General features: G+C 41.4%; 1 long non-coding RNA gene across 1 annotated transcript; it reads left to right on the top strand.

Moving 5' to 3' along the window:
• The first annotated feature begins 18224 nt into the window (after positions 1–18224).
• Positions 18225–21964, top strand: LOC148004028 (uncharacterized). The gene is made up of 3 exons (XR_015628185.1): positions 18225–18322; positions 18654–18784; positions 21101–21964. It is a non-coding gene; the product is annotated as an uncharacterized LOC148004028 (long non-coding RNA).
• The last annotated feature ends 516 nt before the right edge of the window (positions 21965–22480 follow it).

Raw genomic sequence — 22480 nt, forward strand, 5'->3', positions numbered from 1 at the left:
CCCAGGAGTGTCTGACTCTTTGTAGGTTTAGCTCTCCCTTTCACGGGATTTGGGTGCAGAGAACTGTTTATCCGGTCTGTCCCTTCTGGTTCCGGTGGTGTCTAACTTGAGTATTTCTTATTTGCATTTCGATTGTTATTCCCTTCCCGGTTTCCCGGCCAACATCCCCCTAACCCCTTCCCCTCCCCTTCTAACTGGGTGTTCCCCTCCCCATCCTCCCCCCATTACCACCCTCCCCCCAACAATCATGTTCACTGTGGGTTCAGTCTTGGCAGGACCAATGGCTTCCCCTTCCACTGGTGCTATTCATTGCTACCTATGACGTTGGAGTCCAGGGTCAGTCCATGTATAGTCTTTGGGTAGTGGCGTAGTCCTGGAAGCTCTGGTTGGTTGCCATTGTTGTTCACATGGGGTCTCAAGCCCCTTGAAGCTCTTTCAGTCCTTTCTAAGATTCCTTCAATGGGGGTCCGTTCTCAGTTCAGTGGTTTGCTGCTGGCATTCACCTATGTATTTGCTGTATTCTGGCTGTGTCTCTCAGGATAGATCTACATCTGGTTCCTGTCAGCCTGCACTTCTTTGCTTCATCCATCTTATCTAATTAGATGGCTGTATATGTATGGGCCACATGTGGGGCAGGCTCTGAATGGATGTTCCTTCTGCCTCTGTTCTAAACTTTGCCTCCCTATGCCCTACCATTGGTATTCTTGTTCCCCTTTTAAAGAAAGAGTGAAGCATTCACATTTTGGTCATCCTTCTTGAGTTTCATGTGTTCTGTCCACCTAGGGTAATTCAAACATTTGGGCTAATAGCCACTTATCAATGAGTGCATACCATGTATGTCTTTCTGTGATTGGGTTAGCTCACTCAGTATGATATTTTCCAGTTCCAACCATTTGTCTATGAATTTCATGAAGGCATTGTTTTTGATAGCTCAGTAATATTCCATTGTGTAGATGTACCACATTTTCTGTATCCATTCCTCTGTGGAAGGGCATCTGGGTTCTTCCCAGCTTCTGGCTATTATAAATAAGGCTGCTATTAGCATAGTAGAGCTTGTGTCTTTGTTGTATGTTGGAGCATCATTTGGGTATATGCCCAGGAAAGGTATAGCTGACTGGGTCCTTAGGTAGTACAGTGTCCAATTTTATGAGGAAACTCCACTCTGATTTCCAGTTGTACCAGTTTGCAATCCCACCAACAATGGAGGAGTGTTCCTCTTTCTCCACGTTCTCGCCAGCATCTGTCGTAACCTGAATTTTTGTTCCTTAGCCATTCTGACTGGTGTGAGGTGGTGTGACTGGTGGTGTCAGGGTTGTTTAGATTTGCATTTCCCTGATGACTAAGGATGCTGAGAATATCTTTAGGTACTTCTTGGCCATTCAATATTCCTCAGCTGACAATTCTTTGTTGAGCTCTACCCCATTTTTTAATAGCATTATTTGGCTTCCTTGAGTCTAACTTCTTGAGTTCTTCCTATATTTTAGATATTAGTCCTCTATCAGATGCAGGATTAGTAAAGATCTTTTCCCAATCTGTTGATTGCCATTTTGTCCTAATGACAGTGTCCTTTGCCTTGCATAAGCTTTGTAAGTTTACAAGGTCCCATTTGTCAATTCTGGATCTTAGAGCGTAAGCCATTGGTGTTTTATTCAGGAAAGTTTCCCCAGCGCCCATGTGATCAAGAGTCTTCCCCACTTTTTATTCTATTAGTTTGAGTGTATCTGGTTTGCTGTGGAGGTCTTGAAACACTTGGACTTAAGCTTTGTATAGGGTGAATGTTGGTTTTACCAGTTTGCAATCCCACCAACAATGTAGGAGTGTTCCTCTTCCTCCAAATCTTCCCAGCATCTGTTTTCTCTTGAGTTTTTGATCTTAGCCATTCTAACTGGTGTGAGGTGGTGTGACTGTTGGTGTCAAGGTTGAATCAATTTGGATTCTTCTACATGCTTACCTCTAATTGAACCAGCACCATTTGTTGAAAATGCTATATTTTTTTCTGCTGGATGATTTTAGCTACTTTGTCAAAGATCAAGTGCCTATAGGTGTGTGGGTTTATTTCTGGGTCTTCAATTCTATTCCATTGACCTACCTGCCTGTATCTGTACCAATACCATGCAGTTTTTATTACTATTGCTCTGGAATAGAGCTTGAGGTCAGGGAATATGATTCTCCCAGAATTTCTTCTACTATTAAGGATGGTTTTCAATATCCTGGGTTTATTGTTATTCCAAATGAACTTGCCAATTGCTCTTCCTAACTCTGTGAAGAAGTGAATTGGAATTTTCATGGGGGTTGCATTGAATCTGTAGATTGCTTTTGGCAAAATGACCCAGTTTTACTATGTTAACCCTGCCAATCCATGAACATGAAAGGTCTTTCCATCTTCTGAGATCTTCAATTTCTTCCTTCAGAGACTTGAAGTTCTTGTCATAGAGATCTATCACTTGCTTGGTTAAAGTCACACCGTGGTATTTGATATTATTTGGGACTACTGTGAAGGGTGTCATTTCCCTAATTTCTTTCTCAGCTTGTTTCCCTTTTGTGTAGAGGAAGGCTACTGATTTGTTTTAGTTAATTTTATACCCAGTCACTTTGCTGAAGTTGGTTATCAGGCTTAGAATATCTCTGGTGGAACTTTTGGGGTCACTTAACTGTACTATCCTATCATCTGCAAATAGTGATATTTTGACTTCTTCCTTTCCAATTTGTATCCCTTTTACCTCCCCTCCTTGTCTGATTGCTCTGGCTAGGACTTTGAGTACTATATTGAATTAGTAGGGGGAGAGTGGGCAGCCTTGTCTAGTCCCTGATGTTAGTAGGATTGCTTCAAGTTTCTCTTCATTTAGTTTAATGTTATTTACTGGTTTGCTGTATATTGCTTTTATTATGTTTAACATGGGCCTTGAAGCCCTGCTCTACCATGACTTTTATCATGAAGGGATATTCAATTTTGTCAAATGCTTTCTCAGAATCTAATGAAATGATCATGTTTTTTTTTCTTTGAGTTTGCTTATATAGTGGATGACGTTGATGGATTTCCATATATTGAACCATGCTGCATCCCTGAGATGAAGCCTACTTGATCATGATGGATGATCATTTTGATGTGTTCTTGGATTCATTTTGCAAGAATTTTATTGAATATTTTTCCGTTGATATTCATAAGGGAAATTAGTCTGAAGTTCTCTTTCTTTGTTGGGTCTTTTTGTGGTTTAGGTATAATAATAATTGTGGCTTCATAGAAGGAATTGGGTAGTGCTCTATCTATTTCTATTTTGTGCCAAGTTTGGACAGTATTGGTATGAGGTCTTCTATGAAGGTTTGATGGAATTCTGCACTAAACCCGTCTTTTCCTGGGCTTTTTGGTTGGGACACTTTTAATAAATGCTTCAATTTCTTTCGGAGTTATGGGTTAGTTCAGATGGTTTATCTGATCCTGATTTAACATTGATACCATGTGTTTGTCTAGAAAATTGTCTATTTCCTCCAGATTTTCCAGTTTTGTTAAATATAGGTTTTCATAGTAGTATCTGATGATTTCTTGAATTTCCCCAGATTCTGTTCTTGCGTTTCTCTTTTCATTTCTGATTTTGTTAATTTGGATACTGTCTCTGTGCCCTCTGGTTAGTCTGGCTAAGAGTTTATCAATCAGGTTGATTTTCTGAAAGAACCAACTCCTGGTTTTGTTGATTTTTTTATAGTCCTTTTTGTTTCTTCTTGGTTGGTTTCAGCCCCGAGTTTGATTATTTTCTGCCTTCTCCTCCTCTTGAGTGTATTTGCTACTTTTTGTTCTAAAGATTTTAGATGTGCTGTCATGCTGCTGATGTATGCTTTCTCCAATTTCATTTTGCAGGCACTCAGAGCTATGATTTTTCCTGTTAGCACTGCTTTCTTTTTGTCACATAAGTGTAGGTACATTGTGCCTTTATTTCCATTAAATTCTAAAAGTCTTTAATTTCTTTCTTTATTTCTTCCTTGAAAAGTTCTCATTGAGTAGCATGTTGTTCAATTTTCATGTATATGTTGGCTTTCTGTCATGTTTTTATAAAATCATTAGTAAATTATGGTGTGTTTATATATGAATATTTATATACTAAAAAATGAAAAATCATTGCAACTATGTTTTTCAGGACCATCCATTGAATCCTCATTCTGAAGCATCCTAGCAAACATTCCACTGTTGACCTTAACTTGATGCCTATATTTTAGACTTTCCATCATGTGCCTTACATGTCTTTTGCAGTTGACATGTATCTTTCAATATTATATTTGATGCTCTGACATTCATTCTGTACTCTTTAAGATTTATTTCATTTGTTCTATATGGTGGTCTAGATTACCTTCAATTAAAAGTTATTTACATTTGTTATTTTGTGTTTCTGTGTTCACATGCCACATGTATGTTGAAGTCCAGAATATGCAGGAATCAATATTCTCCTTCTAACATGTTCGTTCTGAATTTACTGCTCATACTTGGTGGCTTTTGCATTTATACTCTGTTATACTGTCTCCTATCAAGCTTAAAATCATGTGATTCTACGTGTGGCATTCTAAAGTTACTTGTCACTAAGCCCAATGATGTGAGGGTGACAAAATACCAGAAAGGACATCTAAAACTAGGATCCATTTGAGGGTTCATATGGAAACCTAATACAGAAAAAGCATCTCTAAATGTATTCATATATGAAATAATTTATATGTAATTGTCAAATAATTGGGGAAACAGAACAACAAATGGACATTTCTCATCACCACATCAAGTTTTCGGTACTAGCAATGGATTATATCTAAACAAGTTGTTGCTCAAAGGGTCCCATGGGAAACTCCAACAACCTAGGCTAATTACAAGATTATTGGTCATCCTCTACAAACTTATGGTAAGGCTCTATTGAAGACAACACCTACCTAGAGCCTTCATCCCAATGGAGTAGCAAGCATGTTACCAGAAAGCATTCTGCATGCTACCGAGGGAAGAATTTAAACACTAAACCAGCTACAAACCCTCTAATCACAAGAGTGACCTGTGTGCTAGATACACAGCTACAATAATGACACAAAGCTTATGAGAATAACCAATCAATATTTAATTACATTCAAAGTCCTCTATGATATAGAAACCATACCCAATGCATCTTCCGTGGCCCAAAACCCATGCTGAAATTGTCCAGAAACTTAGGGGAACACCAAATACTACTGTTCAACCAATGAAATGTCATGGTAAAATGACTTTAATGAAATTCTGCTATATTCATGGATACCTTAGTTAGTCATCGTTAGAGGCACCTCCTCATGCATCATATGGGAACAAATACAGAGAATTACAGCTAGGCAATATGCAGAGATTGAGAGGCCTTGGAACATTCAGCTTTTAGTGGGATATCTCCATCAAATTCCTCCCTTTGGGACTCAGGAAACTCTGTGGAAGAGGACATAGAAAGAGATTAAAAGCCAGAGGGAAGGGAGAACACCAAAACAACAAGGCCCTTTGTATAAACAAATTCTATGCACATATGCACTCACAGAGCTTGAGGCAACATGCATAGGTCCTGCATGGGCCTACAAAATGAGTGCTAGAGCTGAAAGAAGTAAATGCAGTCCCCATCCGTAGCCTATTTTTTTTTCAAGGAAGTCTTACTGGGGAAACAAACCACTGTTAATGGTAGGCCTCAGATTCAGCTTTAGATAGCCTACAGGAAACACAATCTATGACATCTTAGAGTTTCTTTTTGTTTCATAATAGTATTGTTAAGCTTTATTATTGTTGTCATTGATGTTGTTATCATTATGATTATTTTTAACTCATGTCTCTTTATTTTTTATTATTTTATTTTTTATTTTAATTTTCTTGGATATTTTATATATTTACATTTCAAATGTGATCCCCTTTCTCCCCTCTGACATACCCCTTCCCCCTGCTTCTATGAGCATGCTCCCATTCCTACCCACCAATTCCAATCTCAACATCCTGACATTACCTGTCATTGGGGAAGCAAACCTTAATAGGACCAAAGTTCTCCCCTCCATTGATGCCAGACAAGACCATCCTCTGCTACATATGTGGCTGGAGTCGTGAGTTCCTCCATGTGTACTCACTGGTTGGTGGTTTAGTCCCTGGAAACTCTGGTGGGGTCTGGTTGGTTGATAATATTGTTCTTCTTATGGTGTTGCAAATCCCTTCAGTTCCTCCAGTCTTTTCTCTAACTACTTCATTGGGGTTCCCTTGTTCAGTCCAATTGTTAGCTGCAAGCATCCTCATCTGTATCAGTAATGATCTGACACAGCCTCTCAGAAGATACACATATCTGGCTTCTGTCAGCAAGCACTTCTTTGCATCAGCAATAGGGACTAGGTTTGGTGACTTCATGTGGGATTGATCCCCAGGTGGATCACACTTTCCTACCCCATCACTCCACCTGGGGTATCAAACCACCCCAGAGTCTTCTCAACCAAGAGTCTTCCCTCCTATTGCTGTTATACAAGGTCATCCTCTGTTACATATGTATCTGGAGTCATGGATCCCTCCAGGTACACTCCGTGTTTTGTAGTCTAGTCCCAGGGAGAACTGGATGGTTAGGCCAGCCTACATTGTTCTTCCAGTGGAGTTGCAATACTGTTCTGCTCCTCCAGTCCATCTGCCAGCTCCCCCACGAGGTTCCCTAAGCTCAGTGTGATGGTTGGCACTAAGCATCCACATCTGCAATGATCAGTTGTGGCTGGATCTCCCAAGGAACTTCCACACCAGGTTCCTGTCTGTAACACCTCTTGACCATGGCAACAGTGTTGGGTTTAGTGTGTGCAGACACAAGGTGGTGCAGTCTCTTGTTGGTACTTCCTTCAGATGCTGTTCCATTTTTTTTGTATTTTCTATAATTTTATTTTATTTTATTTTTTTTATTAACTTGAGTATTTCTTATATACATTTCAAGTGTTATTCCCTTTCCCGGTTTCCGGACAAACATCCCCCTCCCCCCTCCCCTTCCTTATGGGTGTTCCCCTCCCAAACCTCCCCCCATTGCCACCCTCCCCGCATAGTCTAGTTCACTGGGGGTTCAGTCTTAGCAGGACCCAGGGCTTCCCCTTCCACTGGTGCTCTTACTAGGATATTCATTGCTACCTATGGGGACAGAGTCCAGGGTCAGTCCATGTATAGTCTTTAGGTAGTGGCTTAGTCCCTGGAAGCTCTGGTTGCTTGACATTGTTGTACTTTTGGGGTCTCGAGCACCTTCAAGCTCTTCCAGTTATTTCTCTGATTCCTTCAACGGGGGACCTATTCTCAGTTCAGTGGTTTGCTGCTGGCATTCGCCTCTGTATTTGCTGTATTCTGGCTATGTCTCTCAGGAGCGATCTACATCCAGCTCCTGTCGGTCTGCACTTCTTTGCTTCATCCATCTTGTCTAATTGGGTGGCTGTATATGTATGGGCCACCTGTGGGGCAGGCTCTGAATGGGTGTTCCTTCAGTCTCTGTTTTAATCTTTGCCTCTCCCTTCCCTGCCAAGGATATTCTTTTTCCTCATTTAAAGAAGGAGTGAAGCATTCACATTTTGATCATCTGTCTTGAGTTTCCTTTGTTCTAGGGATCTAGGGTAATTCAAGCATTTGGGCTAATAGCCACTTATCAATGAGTGCATACCATGTATGTCTTTCTGTGAGTGGGTTAGCTCACTCAGGATGATATTTTCCAGTTCCAACCATTTGCCTACGAATTTCATAAACTCGTTGTTTTTGATAGCTGAGTAATATTCCATTGTGTAGATGTACCACATTTTCTGTATCCATTCCTCTGTTGAAGGGCATCTGGGTTCTTTCCAGTTTCTGGCTATTATAAATAAGGCTGCGATGAACATAGTGGAGCACGTGTCTCTTTTATATGTTGAGGCATCTTTTGGGTATATGCCCAAGAGAGGTATGGCTGGATCCTCAGGCAGTTCAATGTCCAATTTTCTGAGGAACCTCCAGACTGATTTCCAGAATGGTTTTACCAGTCTGCAATCCCACCAACAATGGAGGAGTGTTCCTCTTTCTCCACATCCTCGCCAGCATCTGCTGTCACCTGAGTTTTTGATCTTAGCCATTCTCACTGGTGTGAGGTGAAATCTCAGGGTTGTTTTGATTTGCATTTCCCTTATGACTAAAGATGTTGAACATTTCTTTAGGTGTTTCTCAGCCATTCGGCATTCCTCAGCTGTGAATTCTTTGTTTAGCTCTGAACCCCATTTTTTAATAGGGTTATTTGTTTCCCTGCGGTCTAACTTCTTGAGTTCTTTGTATATTTTGGATATAAGGCCTCTATCTGTTATAGGATTGGTAAAGATCTTTTCCCAATCTGTTGGTTGCCGTTTTGTCCTAACCACAGTGTCCTTTGCCTTACAGAAGCTTTGCAGTTTTATGAGATCCCATTTGTCGATTCTTGATCTTAGAGCATAAGTCATTGGTGTTTTGTTCAGGAAATTTTTTCCAGTGCCCATGTGTTCCAGATGCTTCCCTAGTTTTTCTTCTATTAGTTTGAGTGTGTCTGGTTTGATGTGGAGGTCCTTGATCCACTTGGACTTAAGCTTTGTACAGGGTGATAAGCATGGATCGATCTGCATTCTTCTACATGTTGCCCTCCAGTTGAACCAGCACCATTTGCTGAAAATGCTATCTTTTTTCCATTGGATGGTTTTGGCTCCTTTGTCAAAAATCAAGTGACCATAGGTGTGTGGGTTCATTTCTGCGTCTTCAATTCTATTCCATTGGTCTATCTGTCTGTCTCTGTACCAATACCATGCAGTTTTTATCACTATTGCTCTGTAATACTGCTTGAGTTCAGGGATAGTTATTCCCCCTGAAGTCCTTTTATTGTTGAGGATAGCTTCAGCTATCCTGGGTTTTTTGTTATTCCAGATGAATTTGCAAATTGTTCTGTCTAACTCTTTGAAGAATTGGATTGGTATTTTGATGGGGATTGCATTGAATCTGTAGATTGCTTTTGGTAAAATGGCCATTTTTACTATATTAATCCTGCCAATCCATGAGCATGGGAGATCTTTCCATCTTCTGAGGTCTTCTTCAATTTCTTTCCTCAGTGTCTTGAATTTCTTATTGTACAGATCTTTTACTTGCTTGGTTAAAGTCACACCGAGGTACTTTATATTATTTGGGTCTATTATGAAGGGTGTCGTTTCCCTAATTTCTTTCTCGGCTTGTTTCTCTTTTGTATAGAGGAAGGCAACTGATTTATTTGAGTTAATTTTATACCCAGCCACTTTGCTGAAGTTGTTTATCAGCTTTAGTAGTTCTCTGGTGGAACTTTTGGGATCACTTAAATATACTATCATGTCGTCTGCAAATAGTGATATTTTGACCTCTTCTTTTCCGATCTGTATCCCCTTGATCTCCTTTTGTTGTCTGATTGCTCTGGCTAGAACTTCAAGAACTATATTGAATAAGTAGGGAGAGAGTGGGCAGCCTTGTCTAGTCCCTGATTTTAGTGGGATTGCTTCAAGTTTCTCTCCATTTAGTTTAATGTTAGCAACTGGTTTGCTGTATATGGCTTTTACTATGTTTAGGTATGGGCCTTGAATACCTATTCTTTCCAGGACTTTTATCATGAAGGGGTGTTGAATTTTGTCAAATGCTTTCTCAGCATCTAATGAAATGATCATGTGGTTCTGTTCTTTCAGTTTGTTTATATGATGGATCACGTTGATGGTTTTCCTTATATTAAACCATCCCTGCATGCCTGGGATGAAGCCTACTTGATCATGGTGGATGATTGTTTTGATGTGCTCTTGAATTCGGTTTGCCAGAATTTTATTGAGTATTTTTGCGTCGATATTCATAAGGGAAATTGGTCTGAAGTTCTCTTTCTTTGTTGGGTCTTTGTGTGATTTAGGTATAAGAGTAATTGTGGCTTCATAGAAGGAATTCGGTAGGGCTCCATCTGTTTCAATTTTGTGGAATAGTTTGGATAATATTGGTATAAGGTCTTCTATGAAGGTTTGATAGAATTCTGCACTAAACCCGTCTGGACCTGGGCTCTTTTTGGTTGGGAGACCTTTAATGACTGCTTCTATTTCCTTAGGAGTTATGGGGTTGTTTAACTGGTTTATCTGTTCCTGATTTAACTTCGATACCTGGTATCTGTCTAGGAAATTGTCCATTTCCTGAAGATTTTCAAGTTTTGTTGAATATAGGTTTTTATAGTAAGATCTGATGATTTTTTGAATTTCCTCTGAATCTGTAGTTATGTCTCCCTTTTCATTTTTGATTTTGTTAATTTGGAAGCACTCTCTGTGTCCTCTCGTTAGTCTGGCTAAGGGTTTATCTATCTTGTTGATTTTCTCAAAGAACCAACTTTTGGTTCTGTTGATTCTTTCTATGGTCCTTTTTGTTTCTACTTGGTTGATTTCAGCTCTGAGTTTGATTATTTCCTGCCTTCTACTCCTCCTGGGTGTATTTGCTTCTTTTTGTTCTAGAGCTTTTAGGTGTGCTGTCAAGCTGCTGACATATGCTCTTTCCTGCTTCTTTCTGCAGGCACTCAGCGCTATGAGTTTTCCTCTTAGCACAGCTTTCATTGTGTCCCATAAGTTTGGGTATGTTGTACCTTCATTTTCATTAAATTCTAAAAAGTTTTTAATTTCTTTCTTTATTTCTTCCTTGACCAGGTTATCATTGAGTAGAGCATTGTTCAATTTCCACGTATATGTGGGCATTCTTCCCTTATTGTTATTGAAGACCAGTTTTAGGCCGTGGTGGTCCGATAGCACGCATGGGATTATTTCTATCTTTCTGTACCTGTTGAGGCCCGTTTTTTGACCAATTATATGGTCAATTTTGGAGAAAGTACCATGAGCAGCTGAGAAGAAGGTATATCCTTTTGCTTTAGGATAGAATGTTCTATAAATATCCGTTAAGTCCATTTGGCTCATGACTTTTCTTAGTCTGTCTACATCTCTGTTTAGCTTCTGTTTCCATGATCTGTCCATTGATGAGAGTGGGGTGTTGAAATCTCCCACTATTATTGTGTGAGGTGCAATGTGTGTTTTGAGCTTTAGTAAGGTTTCTTTTACATATGTAGGTGCCCTTGTATTTGGGGCATAGATATTTAGGATTGAGACTTCATCTTGGTGGATTTTTACTTCGATGAATATGAAGTGTCCTTCCTTATCTTTTTTGATGACTTTTAGTTGAAAATTGATTTTATTTGATATTAGAATGGCTACTCCAGCTTGCTTCTTTTGACCATTTGCTTGGAAAATTGTTTTCCAGCCTTTCACTCTGAGGTAATGTCTGTCTTTGTCTCTGAGGTGTGTTTCCTGTAGGCAGCAGAATGCAGGGTCCTCGTTGCGTATCCAGTTTGTTAATCTATGTCTTTTTATTGGGGAGTTGAGGCCATTGATATTGAGAGATATTAAGGAATAGTGATTATTGCTTCCCGTTATATTCATATTTGGAAGTGAGGTTATGTTTGTGTGCTTTCATTCTCTTTGTTTTGTTGCCAAGATGATTAGTTTCTTGCTTCTAGGGTATAGTTTGCCTCCTTATGTTGGGCTTTACCCTTTATTTTCCTTTGTAGTGCTGGACTTGTAGAAAGATATTGTGTAAATTTGGTTTTGTCATGGAATATCTTGGTTTCTCCATCTATGTTAATTGAGAGTTTTGCAGGATACAGTAACCTGGGCTGGCATTTGTGTTCTCTTAGGGTCTGTATGACATCTGTCCAGGATCTTCTGGCCTTCATAGTTTCTGGCGAAAAGTCTGGTGTGATTCTGATAGGTCTGCCTTTATATGTTACTTGACCTTTTTCCCTTACTGCTTTTAATATTCTTTCTTTATTTTGTGCATTTGGTGTTTTGACAATTATGTGACGGGAGGTGTATCTTTTCTGGTCCAATCTATTTGGAGTTCTGTAGGCTTCTTGTATGCCTATGGGTATCTCTTTTTTTAGGTTAGGGAAGTTTTCTTGTATGATTTTGTTGAAGATATTTACTGGTCCTTTGAGCTGGGAGTCTTCACTCTCTTCTATACCTATTATCCTTAGGTTTGATCTTCTCATTGAGTCCTGGATTTCCTGTATGTTTTGGACCAGTAGCTTTTTCCGCTTTACATTATCTTTGACAGTTGAGTCAATGATTTCTATGGAATCTTCTGCTCCCGAGATTCTCTCTTCCATCTCTTGAATTCTGTTGGTGAAGCTTGTATCTACAGCTCCTTGTCTTTTCTTTTGATTTTCTATGTCCAGGGTTGTTTCCATGTGTTCTTTCTTGATTGCTTCTATTTCCATTTTTAATTCCTTCAACTGTTTGATTGTGTTTTCCTGGAATTCTTTCAGGGATTTTTGCGATTCCTCTCTGTAGGCTTCTACTTGTTCTCTAAGGGAGTTCTTTATGTCTTTCTTGAAGTCCTCCAGCATCATGATCAAATATGATTTTGAAACTAGGTCTTGCTTTTCTGGTGTGTTTGGATATTCCGTGTTTGCTTTGGTGGGAGAATTGGGCTCCGATGATGCCATGTAGTCTTGGTTTCTGTTGCTTGGGTTCCTGTGCTTGCCTCTCGCCATCAGATTATCTCTAGTGTTACTTTGTTCTGCTATTTCTGACAGTGGCTAGACTGTCCTATAACCTGTGTGTCAGGAGTGCTGTAGACCTGTTTTCCTGTTTTCTTTCAGCCAGTTATGGGGACAGAGTGTTCTGCTTTCGGGCGTGTAGTTTTTCCTCTCTACAGGTCTTCAGCTGTTCCTGTGGGCCTGTGTCTTGAGTTCACCAGGCAGGTTTCTTGCAGGGGAAAAATTGGTCCTACCTGTGGTTCCAAGGCTCAAGTTTGCTCGTGGGGTACTGCCTAAGTCCTCTCCGCTGTGGCAGCAACCGGGAAAATCTGTGCCGCTCCTTCCGGGAGCCTCTGTGCACCAGGGTTTCAGATGACGTTTGGTGTTTTCCTCTGTCGCCTGGATGTGCACAGAGTGCAGTCTCTTCTGGTTTCCCAGGCGTGTCCGCCTCTCTGAAGGTTCAGCTCTCCCTCCCACGGGATTTGGGTGCAGAGAACTGTTTATCCAGTCTGTTTCCTTCAGGTTCCGGCAGTGTCTCAGGCGCAGGGGTCCTGCCGCTCCCGGGCCCTCCCCTGATCAGGCGGTGAGGTCTCTCTCCCACGGGGTTTGGGAGCAGAGAGCTGCTGCGGTCCGGGATCCGCCGGTGTGGGACTTCCGGTAAACACAGGAAGTGCCCGGCCTTAGAGGAATTTTGCCTCTGTGTGTCCTGAGTTCACCAGGCAGGTTTCTTGCAGGGGAAAAGTTGGTCCTACCTGCAGTTCCAAGGCTCAAGTTTGCTCGTGGGGTACTGCCTAAGTCCTCTCCGCTGTGGCAGCAACCGGGAAGATCTGCGCCGCTCTTTCCAGGAGCCTCCGTGCACCAGGGTTCCAGATGGCGTTTGGTGTTTTCCTCTGGCGCCTGGATGTGCACAGAGTGCAGTCTCTTCTGGTTTCCCAGGCGTGTTCGCCTCTCCGAAGGTTCAGCTCTCCCTCCCACGGGATTTGGGTGCAGAGAACTGTTTATCCGGTCTGTTTCCTTCAGGTTCCGGCAGTGTCTCAGGCGCAGGGGTCCTGCCGCTCCCGGGCCCTCCCCCACGGGAGCCCAGAGGCCTTATACAGTTTCCTCTTGGGCCAGGGATGTGGGCAGGGGTGGGCAGTGTTGGTGGTCTCCTCCGCTCTGCAGCCTCAGGAGTGCCCACCTGATCAGGCGGTGGGGTCTCTCTTCCACGGGGTTTGGGAGCAGAGAGCTGCTGCGGTCCGGGATCCGCCGGTGTGGGCTGTTCCATTTTTTGTCCCTGTTCTTTCTTTAGACAGGAACACTTCTGGGTTAAAATTTTTGAGATGTGTGGATGGCCCCATCCCTCAACTTGGGTACATACCTATCTACTGGAGGTGGTCTCTACAGATTCTATTTCTCTTTTCTGTACATTTCAGCTAAAGTTATCCCCATTAACTGGGCGCCTCACATTTCCTTTGTGTCTGGGACCCTCCAGTGGCTATCACCAGTTCCTCATTACCCTCTGCTATATATTTTGTTCAGTTTTCTCAGCACCTCTCACATCTCCAATTCCTGATTCTGACCCCCTTATTTCCTCCACACTCTCCCTCTCTCACAAGTCCCCCTTTCCCTACACCCCCCACAAATACCCTGTTCCCCACTCAACACAGGACATAAATATCCACACCAAGGTCTTCCTTTCTTCTAAGCTCCATATGGTCCATATGGTATGTGGATTGTATCATGGGCATTGTGAGTTTTTGGGCTAGTATCAATGTGTGTGTGTGTGTGTGTGTGTGTGTGTGTGTGTGTTACCTCACTCAGGATATTTTCTAGTTTCATTCATCTACCTGTGAATTTCATGAAGTCATTGTTTTTAATAGCAGATAGTACTTCATTGTGTAAATAAACCACATTTTCTGTATCCATTCTTCTGTTGAGGGACATCAGCGTTGTTTACGGCTTCTGGATATTATATATAAGGCTTCTATGAACAGTGGAGCATGTGTCTTTGCTATATGTTGAAGCATTTTTGGGTATATGCTCAATAGTGGCATAGCTGGGTCTTCAGGTAGAACTATTTCCAATTTTCTCAGGAACTACAAAACTGATTTCCAAAGTAGTGTTACAAGCTTGTGGTCCCACCAGCAATGGAAGAGTGTTCCTCTTTCTTCGTATCCTCATCAGCTTCTCTTGTTACCTGAGTTTTTGTTCTTAGCTATTCTGATTGATGTAAGGTGGAATCTCAGGGTTGTTTTGATTTGCATTTCCCTGATGACTAAGGATGTCGAACCTTTCTTTAAGTGCTTCTCAGCCATTCCATATTCCTCAGTTGAGTATTCTCAATTTATTATGTACTCCACTTTTTAATAAGGTTTTTAGTTCTCTGGATTCTAAGTTCTTGAGTTCTTTATTTTCGATATTAACTCTCTATCTAATGTAGGGCTGGTAAAGATCCTTTCCTCATCTGTGGGTTGCCATTTTGTACTGTTGACCATGTCCTTTGCCTTACAGAAGCTTTTCAATTTTATGAGATCCCATTTGTTGATTTTGATCTTAAAGCATAAGCCATTGGTGTTCTGTTCAGGAAGTTTTCCCCTGTGCACAAGTATTCTAGTTTCTTCCCCACTTTCTCTTCTATTTTTTTTTTTATTAACTTGAGTATTTCCTATTTACATTTCAAGTGTTATTCCCTTTCCCGGTTTCTGGGCCAACATCCCTCCAACCCCTCCCCCTCCCCTTCTCCATGGGTGTTCCCCTCCCCATCCTCCCCCATTGCTGCCCTCCCCCCAACAATCACGTTCACTGGGGGTTCAGTCTTAGCAGGACCCAGGGCTTCCCCTTACACTGGTGATCTTACTAGGATATTCAATGCTACCTATGAGGTCAGAGTCCAGGGTCAGTCCATGTATAATCCTTATGTAGTGGCTTAGTCCCTGGAAGCTCTGGTTGCTTGGCATTGTTCATATTCCTATTTGGTTTTATTTGAAGGTCTTTGATCTACTTGGACTTGAGCTTTGTACAAGGATGTAAGAATTTTCATTCTTCTACAGGCAGATTGCCTGTTGAACAAACACGATTTGTTGAAAATGTCTTTTTCTTCCACTGGATGGTTTTAGCTTCTTTGTCCAAGATCAAATGACCATAGGTGTGTGGGTTCATTTTTAGGTCTCCAATTCTATTCCATTGATCTATTTGCCTGTCTCTGTACCAATACCATGCAGATTTTATTGATATTGTTCTATAGTATACCTTGAGGTCAGGGATGGTGATTCCCCCAGAAGTGTTTTATTATTAAGAATAACTTTCAATATACTAGTTTTTTGTTATACCAAATGAAATTGAGAATTGTTCTTTCTATTTCCATAAAGAATTGAGTTAGAATTTTGATGGTGTTTGCATTGAATCTGTAGATTACTTTCATTAAGATGGTCATTTTCACTAGATTAATCCTGTCAATCCATGAGCATGGGAGATCTATCTTCTGAGGTCTTCTTCTGTTTTCTTCTTCAGGGATTGGAGTTTCTTGTCATACAGATTTTTTACTTGCTTTGTTGGAGTAACACCAAGATATTTTATATTACTTGTGACTCTTGTGAAGGGTGTTGTTTCCCCTAATTTCTTTCCCAGCCTATTTATCATTTGAATAGAAGAAGGCTACTGATTTGTTAGAGTTCATTTTATATCCAGCCATATTGCTAAAGTTGCTAATCATCTGTAGGATCTCTCTGATAGAATTTTTGTGGTAACTTATTTATGCTATCGTATCATCTGAAAATAGTGATATCTTGGCTTCCTCTTTCCCAATTTGTATTCCTTTGGTCTTCTTTTGTTTTCTAATTGCTCTTGCTAGAACTTCAAGTACTATACTGTATAGGTAGGAAGAGAGTGAGTAGCTTTCTCTTGTCCATGATTTTAGTAGGATTGCTTCAAGTTTATCTACATTTAGTTTGATGTTGACTATAGGTTAGCTGTATATTGCTTTCATTATGTTTAGGTATGTACCTTGAATTCCTAATATCTACAATACTTTTAACATGATCAAGAATCAACAAATGGGATAAAACTGCAAAGCTTCTGTAAGGCAAAGGGCACTGTTGTTAGGACAAAATGGCAACCAACAGATTGGGAAAGTATCTTTACCAATCCTACAGCTGATAGAGGGCTTATATCCAAAATATACAAAACTCATGAAATTAGACCGCAGGGAGACAAAGAACCCTATTAAAAAATGGGTTCAGAACTAAACAAAGAATTCACAGTTTGGGAATGACAAGTGGCTGAGAAACACCTAAAGAAATGTTCAGCATCTTTAGTCATAAGGGAAATGCAAATCAAAACAACCATGAGATGCCACCTCACACCAGTCCGAATGGGAAAAATAAAAAGCTCAGGTGACAGCAGATGCTGGCAAGGATGTGGAGGAAGAGTAACACTTCTCCATGGTTGTTGGGATTGCAGACTGGTACACCATTCTGGAAATCAGTCTGGAGGTACCTCAGATCAAAATGTGAATGCTTCACTCCTTCTTTAAAAGGGGAACAAGAATACCCTTGGCAGGGAATAGAGAGGCAAAGATTAAAACAGACATAGAAGGAACACCCATTCCAAGCCTGCCCCACATGTGGCCCATACATATACAGCCACCCAATTAGACAAGATGGATGAAGCAAAGAAGTGCAGGCCGACAGGAACCGGATGCAGATCTTTCCTGAGAGACACAGCCAGAATACAGCAAATATAGAGGCGAATGCCAGCAGCAAACCACTGAACTGAGAACGGGACCCCTGTTGAAGGAATCAGAGACAGAACTGGAAGAGCTTGAAGGGGCTCGAGACCCCATATGAACAACAATGCCAAGCAACCAGAGCTTCCAGGGACTAAGCCACTACCTAAAGACTATACATTGACTGACCCTGGACTCTGACCTCATAGGTACCATTGAATATCCTAGTAAGATCACCAGTGTAAGGGTAAGCCCTGGGTCCTGCTAAGACTGAACCCCCAGTGATTGTGATTGTTGGGGGGAGGGCCGCAATGGGGGGAAGGATCGGGAGGTGAACACCCATAGAGAAGGGGAGGGGTTGGCGTTAAGGGGATGTTGGCCCGGAAACCGGGAAAGGGAACAACACTCGAAATGTAAATAAGAAATACTCAAGTTAATAAAAAATAATTTAAATTAAAAAAAAGAATGTTATTGAGTATCTTTGTGTTGGGAGCGATGCCCTTGAAGCCCTCCATTGTTGATGTTAGAATTAAGTATGAGTAGGTTCATGGGAAATCCCCAGCCAGCTGCAGAAGACTAATACAAATCTGGTGGTCAAGAAAAATAATAATATGATAAAATTATCCTGCTGACTGATAGATATGGCAAACCTGTGACCTTTCTGACAACCTGTCAACATCAGCCTACTCCCTGACCACATGAATATTGTGTCCTTGGCCTTCATAAATGTTTCTTACTTCCCCCTCCCTCTGTTATCCATGTTATGGTATAAATTCAGCCTTGGAGAAAAATAAAATTGTCACTTTGATCAGACTCTTGTCTTGGCATCCTTCTTCGTGTCCCTTGTACCCCATTCTCTTCCAGGTACCCCCAGACCCATCACTTACAAATGGCACCCAGTGTGTGGCTGTTTGGAGGTCTCTTGGAGGAGAATGTCATCTCCCATGAATAGGCAGGCCTGTCTTCCTTGTTTGTTGGAGCTTTTGCTCCCCACTTGGAGCCTTTGCTCCTCTGCTTCTGGCAACCATGGACTGCCCAACCGTGGTTCAGAGGCTTGGGGTGTGTTTCTCCCTGGAAGTCACAGACCTCAGTGGTGAGTGATGGGACAAGCATTCTACAGTCAGCTTTTGTGACAGGACTCAGGGAGTCACTCAGAATGCAAAGAATAGGGTTAAAAAAATAAAAAAATAATCTTAGATTTTGTAGCAAATATTTGTCCATAGCTCCCTCAGGAGGGAACAATTGATACAAAAGATAGTGCAGAGTTAGTGACTGTTTAATGGATCGGCTAATCTTGTTGCTGAAGTCTGCCCTCTGTAATGAGTAAAAATTGTGTGCTTTTTGGGTTTGAGGTTGCCTATCCATGTGTGGATAAGTAACCCCACGTATGTGGATTAAAATCTTATACCCTCATGCTATTGCAGAGGTCACTTTGTCAATCCATGCTCTGTGAATGGCGCTCCTGAGGTAGGGCCACTATGGGGTCTTACAACAATTTGTTCCATCTGCTGGGAACTGCGCTCCCCCCAGACTACAATTGGCAAGGAGATCGGAGGTAAGCTCGAGCAAATCTGTGTTTTGTGTTCTGTGTTACTTTCTGTTTTGTCTCTGTGTCATGTTGTCTCGTCTTTGTTTCATGTTGTCTTGTGTTGTCTGTGTCTGCTGTCTGAAGGGTTTGAGTCTTCTTGGAGAGGGGTAAGAGTCCCCTCGGTGGTTGCTGTTGGTCCTGTAAGGGGCTTATGACTGTGACAGGCAGACCTGCTAGTTGTCACAGGCCCCAGGCCCTAAAGGATGCTTTAAGAGGAGAAAGGAATCTAGAGGACAGTCTGGAATACTGTTGAGAGTTGGGATCAGAGAGTCTGCCTCATCCCAGAAGCAGCTAAGGTTAAGCTGCAGTTTGGGCCAGATACTGAAGGTATCAGGCATCTGTGGCAATCACTTAAAGGACACCTTGTTTTGGCATTGTTTGTGTAGTTTGTTTTCTGTGGTATTGTGGAGTATCTTTTTAGCTTTTGTTTCATTTTTGGACATGGACTGATGACTGTGTTTGAAATCATGGACTGATGACTGTGTTTAAAATCATAGAACTGTTTGTTTTGTTTGTCAAGGAATTTTACTTGGTCCTCTTGGTGCTTAACTCGGAAATAATTTGCTTGAGAGAAATTGTTTTCTGCCAGGGAGTTTTGTCTTTCTCTCTTGAACCTCCTCCCCAAAGAGAGATGCCCCTCCCTTTGCTCCCATTGTCCAGTCTAACTGTTGTCAACAGTTCATAACACATGTGTATAAAGGACTCCAGGTTAGCGAGTGATCATGTCTGAAGCAGGCATTAACAAGAACCTGAAAGTTTTGCCTTGGATCCTGAAGAAAGGATCTCCCTGTTTAGACAGTCACAGCTTCTAAAGATGAGACTTTTGGCCCTGAAAAACATTCCAGTCACTGCCTTCAGTGGCCATACCTTCAACACTTGCTCACAGAAGGAGAGTGTTCATTAAGAGAAGTTCTTTAATTGAGCCTGCCTTATCTGCTGGCCCTATTCCAAGAGAGGAGTTGGTCTCCAACATTAAGTCACCTTCCCCGTTAGTCATCTTTGACATAGAGAGTGCCTCTGATCCTATCCCTGCAGCTGTCAGTTCCTGCTCCTGTGGTCAAAATGCCCCAGCTCGGGGGGCAGGGGAGCCCCTAAAGTAGTTTCAGAAAGAGTCTGCAGCAGACTGTGAGTAACTTTGTTTTGCTAGACAGAGCAGGCTTTACTCTAGGATGATCAGAGGAGAAAGTCTTGGCACCGGCTCTTCAGCTTACTCCACTGGAGGCTGTGGACAAGGTCAGAATCAATGTTTTCTTTTCCATGGGCCCTTAACCCAGTGAGACAGCTTGGTGAAGGGATACTACTGCAGTACTGGGAGGGCTATAGTTCTATTAAAGTCAATATTCCAGTGTTAGCAATCTCTTTATTGGATATAAGAGGCAGGGAGCCCACCCTTGTCTCAGGAATGGCAACAGAAAGAGTCCTTATAATCAGTCATCTCCGATTATAGCTTTCTCTCTGATACCCAAGGCTTCATTTGGATAACACCCCCCTGGGATAGCCCCCCTTCAATACTCAGATGCTATTTTCTCCTGGTCTTTTGGCTCAAGGTCACCAGGCATGTCTGACAGCCTGGAAGAAACTTCCCCCCTAAAACAGACAAACCATACAATTCTTTTATCAGCCATTTGGCATCTAGCACCCAGGTCCTAACCATCTCTCCATCCTTTTGTTATTAGTTCTTACTGAAAGCCTAGTGTCTTTCAGAGGCTGTGTCTCTTGAGAGGCAGAGCCACTGAGCTCACAGTGAAGGGAGGTACTCCTTAAAGCAAAATCTAAGTCCAGCGAGACAGCGAGTAATAAACCAGCTGCCTTTCTGCTCACCTTTCTGTCTCACAGGCAAAAAGCTTGCACTTATTTTTGCAATGGCGTTTTTGCCCCAAGAAAGCTTCCTCATTTAGCTGTGTGACTGAATGCTATTTGTCACCTGATCTGGTTGTTCCACCAGCTCTCAGTGGGCCACCCCGTAGCTTTCTTGCCTGGCCCCTTTCCTCTTTTCTTAAGAATTTTATCACCTAAAACACTGTGTTGTTTGACTTATAATACCCCCCATCCTGGTAAAAATATATATGTCCCAGATTCCTATTGTGAAGGTTCTGATTCTAAAACAAGGGAATGTGCATCCCCCTAAATATTATATTTACCTCCACGGTTTAAAACCAGGATTGGACACATTGATATACTTGGGATCTTAGAATGTTTCAATTAAGTGCTGATATAGGGATTATATTTACCATAAAATTGTTAAAAGAACCTGGACATTCCTACTTCCTGGATTCTGGACAGTCATTCGAAGAAGGAGTCCATGGATACGCTGAACACGGTGCAGGGCACATGCGACTTCATCTACAGCCTGCACTCCACCGAGAGGAGATGCTTGCTCAAAGAACTGCACCGCTTCAAGTCCATTGCCATCACACAAGAACTGGAAGCTCTACCACCCACTCCTGGATAGCTAAAATATGTATTCTTCCACAATGCAATACTTTCGTAAGATTTGGCTTTTTGGATAATGCAATTATGATTGTTACAGGAACCCAAATTGAATTGTCTATTTGATTTATTTTGAGAATTTCAACAATGTCAATCAACATGTTATCTTTTTCTTCTATGTATCAACATATTATTTAATTTTCATTTATTGATACTGTACTGAGTTGGGGTTTGCTTATTTCTTATATAACATGCACGGGATAACTATGTATGTCTTTTTTTCCTGATGGTTATAATTCAATGCTTAGGTTTCTCTAAATTATTTAAGATGTTTAATATCAGTTAAAATTGTAATTCCCTGCCTGGTGGCATCCCTTATGTGATATGTCACGGTTAACATTTATAATCATATAAATTCATTCAATTTTTAAACTTCCACTTCTATCCAAAATAGAGCAGAGTTTTAAATATATCTGAATATTTTAATTTTGACCCACACTGTCTTTAAGAGTCAGAGGTTAATCAAAAAGAACAATTGTCTGGTCCCCCTTTTATGTAAACTGTATATGTGAATAAGTGTACTTATTTCTGGTTGGCTTTTTAACTTTTAATTTCCCAACTTTGAGCAATCACAGTGAATTCTAGCTTGTAAGAGAAAGGCAGTGTTTGGATACTTCCTGTGCCTTAGAATATGGTTAAAGAAAACATGAAAAAGGTAAAAAAAAAGGATTAGAAAAGAGAAAATGAGAAAGAGAAAAAGCTGAGAACTGATATCAAAACGAGTTCTCCACATCCCCTTGGTTGTCCACCCTGCTTCCCTCTCTGTTGGGCTCCCTAGTAGGCCTTCTTTTGGTTATATCTTTTAGCACTTGGACATTTAATCGTGTAGCCAGCTTTATTAAACAAAAGGTAGATAATATAGCAGCAAAACCTATTCAGGAATATTATCAGTGGCTAGCAATGGAGGATGCTTTGATGATGGCCAAGCTCACCTATACATCTCCTCCCAGCCCAAGCAAGGACAATTTTGTCCTTCAGCCAAATGAGGCCGAGATTCTTTTCTGCCTGCTCTCCTGATGCCTTTGTTGAAAAATCAACAAATTATCACCCCTGCCTGCTGAGCTGGACAGTCAATGACAGGTAAGAGAGTGATATATTCACAAATAAAGGGCCTAAGACAGGAGGGCCACCATTAGCTGCTGCCTTATCCCATGACGGACCCTGGCCACAAGA

Source organism: Rattus norvegicus, chromosome 8 (genome assembly GCF_021556685.1).
Source record: "Rattus norvegicus strain SHRSP/BbbUtx chromosome 8, alternate assembly SHRSP_T2T, whole genome shotgun sequence".
Taxonomy (NCBI): domain Eukaryota; kingdom Metazoa; phylum Chordata; class Mammalia; order Rodentia; family Muridae; genus Rattus; species Rattus norvegicus.